General features: G+C 45.1%; 1 pseudogene; it reads right to left on the bottom strand.

The window, feature by feature from the left end:
* Nucleotides 1-8,956: 8,956 nt before the first annotated feature.
* LOC126159891 (5S ribosomal RNA) lies at nt 8,957-9,073 on the bottom strand (annotated as a pseudogene).
* Between the last annotated feature and the right edge of the window lie 361 nt (nt 9,074-9,434).

Below are 9,434 nucleotides of genomic sequence, written 5' to 3'. Positions count from 1 at the left end.
TCGGACTTGATAATTTTGCTTTTATTTGCTTGATGTCTTTTAATCTTGTAGGAATTGCATCTGTCTGATCATAGAGTTCCCTTAGCACGCTGTAGTAGAATTCTACAGTCTGTTTCCTTTCTCTGGCCATATTAAAACTTTCCTTAGCTTCGGTTTTGCTCGTTGGGTCCACCATTCTATCACACTTGGAAAGTTGTTCAGTGAATGGAGACACATTTCCCAAGCTCTGGTTAGGGCATCTTCTAAGTCGTCTTCTGATAATAACGAAATATTTAGATTCCTCTGGCTTCTTACTCTTCTGTTATGGTTGTGGTGTTAAATTTACGCAGGTCAACAACGCACTGTGATCGGAAAAACTAACAGTTTCTGTTTTCAGCACTTTATCTGCTAAATTCTCCGATACGTAAATTCTGTCAATTCTACTACATGAATTCGCAACAATGAGTGAAGTTCACCATTGTTGGTTATTTTATTTCCCACGCAGATTTTAAATCAACAACGAGACGTCTCAAGTCTCGTGAGTAATTGAAGTTGGGGATTTGATCCTTTCGACTCAATACACAATTAAAATTTCCCCCTATTAAGTTGGATGGGGTTTTTCCTCAGTAAAGAAATTACGCTTTCATTAAAGAATGTGGCTCTTGCAGCTTTATTACTGCTGCCAGAAGGAGCATATAAACTGACTATAGTGACTCCTGCTACGTTTATTCCAATACCTCACCCCGATTCTAATTTATCAACGTTATGTACGGGGATGCCTTCTCTAACTAAAATGGCCGTGCAACACTCGTTTCAGTGGAAATATTGTGAAAATCGACGTAATTGGACAAATTTAATTGTGGGAATACCTCTTCCTGCAGGAGAGCAATATCCGACGCTGACTCATACAGAAACTGTTTCAGAGCAGCTATTTTAACATTCGACTGTATCCTATTAATGTTTAACGTGGTAATCGTATATGACTAACATAGGGGAGTGACCTTTTTCCCCGCTAGTCTATCATTTGATGCCACTCCATGCCGGATACTTTCTGAAAATCTGACTGGAGACCACCGTCCCGGTTTGCATTAGAACCTTTCTTTTTACTTTTCTTCCGATTTGCACTGACTCTGGCCTTCACCGAATGTCTGCTCCGCCCACCCCCTGAGTAGTTTTCCACTGAGGGCGGTGTCAGTGGATCTGAGGGGCAGTCGTGTGCCACAATCTCATCTCGTCTGCCACTTCTATGCCCCGTCACTTCTATGATCACTTTTGTTTGCTGTTTGTGTGTTATTGCTGTAAAACTCCGCTTCTTCGTCTTGGGATTTGGGCTGTGACGTCGCCTGTTGTTGACAATCACTCGCTACCTCGTCACGTTTGGTTTCAGTTGCACCTGCGAGTGAATCTGCCTGCATTGGTTGACGTACGGGTACTGCAGGGCGGGGCTGTGGCGTCACCAAGGCGAGCGCATTGCCATCTACTGGAGCGTCCAGCGCTACAGAATGGGACTGTGGTGTCACTTTGACCTGTTCGGGTGATGGTGGCGGATTCGATTTGTCTACTGATGCACTTGACTCAAGAGTTTGAATCTATGCTGACAATACTGTCTGAAACAGTAGTTCCCAGTACTGTTTTCTGAATGTCACCTACAGCTTTCAGCGACAGGTTGATATCTTCTTCATCTGTGCTACTGCCGTTACAAGTTCGATGTCTCTTGTTAGTGGCTATACTACTTTTTCCAGCCGGATTGTCTACAGTGTCTTTCCTGAGTAAAGGTGGAAATTCTTCAAGAGTATTTTGTGGCCTTTCTTCCACATTTCCCGTAATGCTAGAAAGGTCACCACCTGTCATTGATTTTCGGTCACAAGATCAGCCAGTGTTAACCTTTCAGGCTGTTTTAAATTATTCTGCAATACAAACATATTATTTTTACATTTTAGCCAGAGATGCCCACTTTCATATGTGACAAGTCAAAGTCTGTCCATTGTATATAACGTGCGCTTTGTAGCCACAAACCAAAATATGAGATGGAATGTTTTGTTTGACATGCATATCGACAGAACAAACGCCACTAAAGCACCGCAATCTATGCTGGCTGGACCATCGTTCATTACAAATTTGCCTGATGTCACCTTATTTAGATAATACGTGATTTAAGTAGCAGTTTTCTACCGCAGGGGGGAAATTAAATTCTCTGACTTGTTTATAATCAACATCAGCATTTGAAATGGTAACTCTGCTCACCGAATTATCGCGATGGTGGAATTCAGCTTTTCCTTCAAATTTCCGCAAAATCCGTTCCAGCACCAACGAGGAAAGCAGCTTCACAAAAAAGCAGTATTGCTCCAAGTTATAATCAGCAGTGTGCGTCTGGTCCGAAGTAACGCCAATAACGTCAACGATCCAGTCATGAGTTTCCAGTTAACTTGGCTGAACATTACGGGCTGCTTTGTCAAATCCAAATCTTGGGAGTACGCTTTCTGGGAAACATGGTTGCCATGTCAGCAGTTAACAGCTCGTGAAAACAAGGAAACTAAAATGCTGCATCACCAGAATCAATTTTACACAACACTGTAACGCAGAGACTGAACGTAAAGTCTTAAAACCCAAACAGAAGCGCCACAGCGCGCCCGGTCAGGGCGGCCGCAAAAGCCGCTATTCTGGTCCTAGACAAATGAAACTTTTGTGTAATTGCTTGTCGAAAGGCTATGAACGATAATGGACACCGCCCCAAAGTACAACTGTCCGTAATACAAATATATTTTTAAATTATTTAGCAGTGCGAACCAAACTGCGATCTCTGTTTACGTTGCTAAGCAGAGATACGATCTATGATACAGGGGTTCACTGATGTCGCTTTGAGTACTAAAAACTCAACGGAATTGCCCATTGCTCTGCTTCTTTCGATGCGCTGTATTTACATTTGACTTTTTTTCCTGGAAGGGTAATCGGAAGTTTGCGTCAATGACAGAGTTACCGCCACAATCTTATCTTTACGGATGCAGACTAACATCGAATTTACTTGCGTTATTGCAGTGCCTGTGGTATTCCGAATTACGATGCAAAGTTCCTGTGCACCTCCGAAGGAACGGGCGAAGCGGCGACTACAGGTGCTACGAAATACGAGAAACGCTTCCGCAGTCGCGAATACGGACAACCATCAGATGTACAGTGGAATGACGACAGTGAAAGTTTGTGTCGGACCCGCTTATCGCGACCGGTCGCAATATCGTATTTACTCGCCGACATCAGGCAAACGACTTCCAGGTAAAATGTCTCACCTGCACAGATGTACGAGTAGACGCTGTAGCCGCCGTAGTGCCTGTTCCATTGGAGACGCAAGCATATGCAGCGGAACTTCGCACTGTGATTCGGAATAACACGGGCTCTGCAATGTCGTATTCAGTATATTATACAACAAGTACGTTTGGATGAAACTTACACCAGTTGTCTTAGTAACGTTACTGGAACCTGAATAAGCGTTACTAATCTGTACATATATGATAATACCAGTTATTGCTATTATATACGCGAGCCCTAATTGCTTTGTACATTAGCATTTCCAACAACAGAGTCCAATACACTAATGGGACTAATGGGAAACATCTAATTTATTCCGGAACGAAAAATTTTGTGAAGATCACATTAACAGCTATAAATTGTATGCAGGCACGTGTTTGAGATGGACAGTGTTATGTAGAAATTGTCCCCACAAATCAAAATCTTTGAGTGCAACTGTGTCAAACAGAAGAAAAAATTGTATTTGGTAATGCAAGCTGCCAGTCTTACCTCGTACATTATGTTCGAACTTCGTCCTACGCAGTGCTGTGAGTATGTGCTAACTTTGGAGTGTCTTTGGTTCTTGCAGGAGAGTTTAACATTCCAACTTTCCTCGGCGCTAGCGGCAACAATCATTCGCTGAGGTAGCGACAAAGGTCTGTGGGCTGCATTACACGGGGAATTAACGGAAAAGTCAACTCGGCTTCTCCATTACTACCACGTGAATTTGTGATCAATGTCTGAATGTGCTCACAATCAGTAATCAAGTAAACAGTAATCAGTAATCAAGTATGGTGCTGGTTTCGTAATTTTGTAGATAGTGTGCTGGCTTTCTAGTGACATGGCGGAATGAAATGAAATGATCATTTGGCATTGTTGGGTGGGAGGCCCCACGCGTGGGAGTTCGGCCGCCGTATTGCAAATCCTTTTTAGTTGACGCCAATGATGATGACATGATGATGGACACACAACATCGTCTCGAGGCAGAGAAAATCCCTCGCCTCGTCGAAAATCAAACCCGGGACTCCGAGCGCGGGAACCGAGAACACTACGGCAAGACCACGAGCTGCTGACGCTTGGCGGAATACAGGCGGACGCCCGGGTTGGCGGTCATTCAGTGATAATGCATAACGTACCTAAGAAATGAATAATTTAAGCAGTGCTGGGGGAGCGAGGTTTGCCATCCAACAACATTATAAAGGGCGCGGAAAGAGTTTGACGAAATGTGTAGGGTCGATGGACAGCATGAATCATTGGAATTTGAGTATAACAACTGTGGGATCGCAACAGCTTATTTCCGGCGCTACCGGAGCATAATCGAAAACTGTCACGTGGACCTCTTTACTCAAAATGAAAGGTAATTCCCAGAAAATGTATACATAAACACAGTCTTTGGACTAACCAGCTGTCACGATGTGAACAAGATAAACTGAAAGCATCACGTTCACATGTATCGTACTTAGGACTCCTTCAGAAATGAAAACAGTCACACGACCATGTGTCATGTATTAAAAAGGTCAAAGTGGAAATGAGTGTGCAGACATGCGGATGTGCTGATCATGTGCGCACATGTGCGACAGCAAACGACAGTGACATCTGTTATTAGACATGTGTCCTAAGTGAACGGCGGCGGCTCCACTTCCCTATTTATGTGGTACAAGCAAGACCGAAACATACCCTGTCCCGTTTACTGCTGGTGTCCGAAACCTAAACAGAGAAGTACTGAGAAATGGCAGGTACTGTGAAAAAGCAAAGGACTCACCTCAGGGTGAGTGGCGGACTGCAACGCATTCGCGTCGGTCGAGGCGGAGCGCCAATGTGGAGGCTGGCCGGCTGGCCTCGCCTGTTCGTCCTGTCAGTGGGCAGGTGACCGCTCCTTCAGCAGGGTCCGAGCAGCCACACGGGGGCAAAGGCTTGCTGGTTATTGGGAGCTCCAACGCTAAGCGGGTGATGGAGCCCCTTAGGGAAGCAGCGTACAGGACTGCAAAGAATTCCAACGTGCACTCTGTCTGTCTGCCGGGGGGCCTCACCCGAGATGTGGAGGCGGCCTTGCCTGCGGCTATCGAGTGTACGGGGCGCAGTTGCCTGCAAGTAGTTGCTCTCGTTGGCACCAATGATGCCTGTCGCTCGGGTTCTGAGACGATCCTCAGTTCGTACGGGCGGCTGGCGGATTTGGTGAAGACCGCTGGCCTCGCGCGCGGGGTGCAAGCAGAGCCCTCTATTTGTAGCATCGTTCCCAGAGTAGACTGGGGTCCATTTGTTTGCAGCCGAGTGGAGGGTCTCAACCAGAGGCTTCGTCGACTCTGTGACAGTCTCGGCTGCAGATTTCTAGACTTGCGCTATTGGGTGGGAAATTGTGGGACGCCCCTAGATAGGTCAGGGGTACACTACACAAAGGAAGCGGCTACTCGGGTAGCAGAGTACTTGTGGCATGCACATGGGTTTTGTTTAGGCTAGGCAGTAGTGCGAGGTGTCCTGATGAACACTCACCAGTCGACGTGCAGGCAGAGAAATCAGGACGCGCTCTGTGTAAAGACACTTCAGCTATCAAGATATTAGCAGTAAGTTTTCAGAGTGTTGAGAATAAAGTTCCTGAATTTACTGCCCTCCAGGAAGCGTGTGGCGCGCAAATTATTCTCAGGATTGAGACCTGGCTGAACCCCAAGACAGGAAGTTCTGAAATATTTAGTGAGGATTGGAACGTGTTTCGGAAAGACAGATTAGACACCGTAGGAGGTGGTGTCTTCATTGCAGTTGACAAAAATATTGTGTCTACTGAGGTCGAAGTAGAGTGTGATACTGAAGTTATCTGGACACGTTTAACAGGGCTAGGGGAAATAAAGTTAATTGTGGGGTGTTATTACCGGCCACCAGGTTCCACCGTGACAGTTCTAGAATCATTCAAAGGGAGTCTACATTCTGTATCGCAGAAGTACCCGAATCATGCTATATTAGTCGGAGACGACTTCAACCTATGTAGTATAGACTGGGATCTCTATGGATTCATTACAGGTGGTACAGACAAGCCGTCGTGTGAATTACTTTTCAACACATTATCCGAAAACTGTCTTCAGCAGCTGAATCGACAGCCAGCGCGGAATGGAAATATTTTAGATCTGGTAGCCACAAACAGACCAGACCTCATCGACGGTGTCAGTGTTGAGACAGGGATTAGTGATCACGATGTTGTCATTACGACTATGGTTACGAAAGTTAAAAAGTCGGTCAAGAAGGCTAGCAGAGTATTCTTACTAGAAAGAGCAGATAAGCAGTTGTTAGCATCCCACTTAGTAAATGAATCGACTTCATTGACTTCCAGTATGATAGATGTGGAAGTATTACGGGCAAGTTTTAAACACATTGTAAATCACGCATTGGACAAGTATGTGACGAAAATGTGGGTTACGGACGGAAAAGACCCACCGTGGTTTAACAGCGCAATTCGGAGAATGCTCAGGAAGCAAAGGCAGTTACACTCGCGGTACAAGAAAGATCGGGAGAATGAGGACAGGCAAAAGCTAGTAGAGATTCGTGCTGCTGTAAAAAGAGTGGTGCGCGAAGCATTCAACCACTACCACCGTCATACCTTAGCAAAAGATCTTGCCAAAAACCCAAGGAAATTCTGGTCTTACGTAAAATCGGTAAGCGTGTCGAAGGCTTCCATCCAGTTACTCATTGATCAGTCTGGCCTGACAACTGAAGACAGAAAAACGAAAGCTGAAATTTTAAATTTAGCATTTGAGAAATCTTTCACGCAAGAGGATCGTACAAACATACCACCGTTTGAGTCTCATACAGATTCCCATATGGAGGGCATAGTGATAGACATCCCTGGGGTTGTGGAGCATCTGAATGGGTTGAAAATAAATAAATTGCCAGGTCCTGATGGGATTCCAATTCGGTTCTACAGAGAGTACTCTACTGCATTGGCTCCTTACTTAGCTTGCATTTATCGCAAATCTCTTGCCCAACGTAAAGTGACAAGCGATTGCAAAAAAAGCGCAGGTGTCGCCTGTATATAAGAAGGGTAGAAGGACAAATCCTCAAAATTGCAGACCAATATCCTTAACGTCGGTTTATTGCAGGATTCTTGAACATTCTCAGTTCGAATATAATGAATTTCCTCGAGACAGAGAAGTTGCTGTCCATGAATCAGCACGGCTTTAGAAAGCATTGCTCCTGCAAAATGCAACTTGCGCTTTTTTCACATGAAATCTTCCAAACCATGGATGAAGGGTATCAGATGGATGCCATATTCCTTGACTTTGGGAAAGCGTTTGTCTTGGTGCCCCACTGCAGACTCCTAACTAAGGTATGTGGATATGGGTTTGGTTCCCAAGTATGTGAGTGGCTTGAAGACTTCTTAAATAATAGAACCCAGTACGTTGCCCTCGATGGTGAGTGTTCATCGGAGGCGAGGGTATCATCTGGAGTGCCCCAGGGAAGTGTGGTAGGTCCGCTGTTGTTTTCTGTCTACATAAATGATCTTTTGGATAGGGTGGATAGCAATGTGCGGCTGTTTGCTGATGATGCTGCGGTGTACGGGAAAGTGTCGTTGTTGAGTGACTGTAGGAGGATACAGGAGGACTTGGACAGGATTTGTGACTGGTGCAAAGAATGGCAGCTAACTCGAAATATAGATAAATGTAAATTAATACAGATGAATAGGTAAAAGCATCCTGTAATGTTTGAATACTCCATTAGTAGCGTAGCGCGTGACACAGTCACGTCGATTAAATATTTGGCCGTAACATTGCAGAGCGATATGAAGTGGGACAAGCATGTAATGGCAGTTGTGCGGATGGTCATCTTTGGTTGATTGGTAGAAATTTGGGAAGATGTGGTTCATCTGTAAAGGAGACCACTTATAGAACGCTGGTGCGACCTATTCTTGAGTACTGCTCGAGCGTTTGGGATCCCTAACAGGTCGGATTGAGGGAGGACACAGAAGCAATTCAGAGGCAGGCTGCTAGATTTGTTACTGATAGGTTTGATCATCATGCGAGTGTTACGGAAATACTTCAGGAACTCGGGTGGGAGTCTCTAGAGGAAAGGGGGTGTTCTTTTCGTGAATCGCTACTGAGGAAATTTAGAGAACCAGCATTTGAGGCTGACTACAGTACAATTTTACTGCCGCCAACTTATATTTCGCGGAAAGACCACAAAGATAAGATAAGAGAGATTAGGGCTCATACAGAGGCATATAGGCAGTCATTTTTCCCTCGTTCTGTTTGAGAGTGGAACAGGGAGAGGAGATGAGAGGTACCCTCCGCCACGCACCGTATGGTGGATTGGGGATTATGTATGTAGATGTAGATCTATGTTCTCAGTTGTTTAAAAATGACTGGGTACTGCAATTCTTTTTTGTAGCCATTGGTGAAAACTCTGTGTTTGCTGGGCCACCGAATAATAGACAGCCATCGTAAGTTTTCAATTGAAAGACACTATAATACATATCACAAACACGAGTGTAGTGTACTCAACAGTGAAGAAGGAGGGACTCCGTCTTCAGGCCATGAGTGGCCTACCGGGACCATCCGACCGCCGTGTCATCCTCAGGGGAGGATGCGGATAGGAAGGTCGTGGGGTCAGCACACCGCTCTCCCAGTCGTTATGATGGTATTCTTGACCGAAGCCGCTACTATTCGGTCGAGTAGCTCCTCAATTGGCATCACGAGGCTGAGTGCACCCCGAAAAATGGCAACAGCGCATGGCGGCTTGGTGGTCACCCATCCAAATGCCGGCCACGCCCGACAGTGCTTAACTTCGGTGATCTCACGGGAACCGGTGTATCCACTGCGGCAAGGCCGTTGCCTCAACAGTGAAGAATGACAAGCAAAATTAAATGTCCTTAAGAAAATGGATGAGACACATCAACTCGATTTTACAGTATGTCAGAGTAACTGATACTTCTTAGTTTCTTGTGTTACATTTATGTCTATTTTACTGTATGCTGTACAATGTACTGTTTTCAATTTTCCAGAATGACAACCACAATAAATCTTCACTGCAAGCAAGTTTTAAAATCACATTAAGAATTGCGCAATCTGGGAAACCCTTTTACGAAGGGGAGTTTGTGAAAGGGTGTCTCACTGATGCAGCAGAACTTGTGTGCCCCACGAGCGGTAGCAGGTTTCAAGAAATCAGTCTATCCAAACTAACAGTGACAAAGATGT

This window comes from Schistocerca cancellata, unplaced genomic scaffold, assembly GCF_023864275.1.
Source record: "Schistocerca cancellata isolate TAMUIC-IGC-003103 unplaced genomic scaffold, iqSchCanc2.1 HiC_scaffold_1148, whole genome shotgun sequence".
Taxonomy (NCBI): domain Eukaryota; kingdom Metazoa; phylum Arthropoda; class Insecta; order Orthoptera; family Acrididae; genus Schistocerca; species Schistocerca cancellata.
This window is presented reverse-complemented; position numbering and strand designations above follow the sequence as displayed.